Consider the following 1,840-nt stretch of genomic DNA (forward strand, 5'->3'; position numbering starts at 1 on the left):
GAAAAGCTAATATTTAATCGTTAGCTTAACATCGAATCTTCACATTCTTATTCAATAATGTTTCTATTAAATATTAAAAGAATTAGCGTGATATTTCTAAAGTTTGAAATATAGTTTCCCGAATTTATCAACGATTCTTTGGTATAAAAACACCAACAGAAAACTCTTAAGTTCATAAATATTTTAAAAATAAAGAATATAGAAACTAATATTTTCAACAAATATATTAATTTAGAATTTCTGCTATATTGACATTATACATGTTCTTTCGGTAAATTTTCGTGTAATTTACAGAAATTTTTACAGAAAAGGAAATTTTATAATATTATTAATACAATTATAATATATAATTACATATAAATTACAATTATAACAATTATAATTACAATTAATTATTGTACAATTATAATTAAAATACAATTTACAATTAATGATGCTATCAGTATCAAATAGAAAAATAGATATATCCGATATATCCAATAATGCAGATAATTTGATACTGACAACATTTACTTTAAGTTCAACATTACATAATAATATAATAAATATATATACAAGTTTGAACCTTAAATTAAATATAATAATCATATATCCAAGTATAATAAAATATAATAAATATATATACAAGCTCAAATAAAATAAAATGTAACACACATGTATATTACATTTTATTTTGTACATAATAAATATATATGCAATTTTTAATTTATTAAAAAAAGGTATATATATACAAATAAATTTAAATTTTATATTATTTATATTTTATTTTTTTATTTATCTTTCCAATATTTTAATAGTCTTAATATTTTTTGTTTCTAGTAAGCATTTAATTCCTTACGGATCTTAAAGAATTAAATGCTTAAAGAATTAAATGACTATCTTAAGTTAAGATAGTTCTAATATTCCTAACAATCCTACCTTTGCTGGCTATGCTAGCGGGAATCCGCGATAATCGAAATTGCGGGGGTATCTTAATCGCGTGTCCTACTCACGTGCCCTACTCGCATATCCTAACCGTGTATCCTACTCGCGTGCCCTATTCGCGTGTCCTATTCGCGTGCCCTATTCGCGTGCCCTAATAGAATGTACCGTATGCTGCTTCGTTGGGCCAGTTGGACCTACCTTTTGTTGATCCTGACCTATTCATTCTGGCTACATCTAGCCAGAGATGTAGTTTTGACCTCTATCAGAGATCAATGAAGGAGAGAAATTCCTTCTATTGCCGGCTAAACATTGTCACCGGTGCATGAGCGTAATTTTACGCTCGTTTATGGTCGTGAGACATAATAAGTTATTATTATTTTATATAATTAATAAATTTACTTTAGCGTCTTCTTCATTAAACAAAATAAATAAAAGTTATCAATTAAAAAAATATTTTACATCTTTTTCAAATTTTTGCTTTAATTCATACTTTAATATTTAAAAAATCTATTGAAAATCTATTATATAATTTAATCTATTCTAGCCCATCTAGCCCATCTGGCTACATCTAGCCAGAGATGTAGTTTTGACCTCTATCAGAGATCAATGAAGGAGAGAAATTCCTTCTATTGCCGGCTAAACATTGTCACCGGTGCATGAGCGTAATTTTACGCTCGTTTATGGTCGTGAGACATTATGACCGTGTGGCATCATTTTAAAATAACTTTACTTCAATTAATATAATGCCAAGTTATCAAAACTAATTAATTAAAATTCTTATAATAATATAATATTTTCTTAATAATAATATATAATTTATATTAAAATGAAATTAATAAAACATTTATATTTTATATAATTTAATAGATCGATAAGTTGGCTTTACATCAATTAAAAGAAAGCTTTCATTGATATG

The 1,840-nt window shown here is 25.7% G+C and overlaps 1 protein-coding gene across 1 annotated transcript in view; it reads left to right on the plus strand.

Moving 5' to 3' along the window:
- LOC115234005 (ribosome biogenesis regulatory protein homolog) overlaps positions 1-1,840 on the plus strand; it is a 4,802-nt gene that overhangs the window by 630 nt on the left and 2,332 nt on the right. The window lies entirely within an intron of this gene.

Source organism: Formica exsecta, unplaced genomic scaffold (genome assembly GCF_003651465.1).
Source record: "Formica exsecta isolate Colony F162 unplaced genomic scaffold, ASM365146v1 scaffold192, whole genome shotgun sequence".
Taxonomy (NCBI): Eukaryota; Metazoa; Arthropoda; class Insecta; order Hymenoptera; family Formicidae; genus Formica; species Formica exsecta.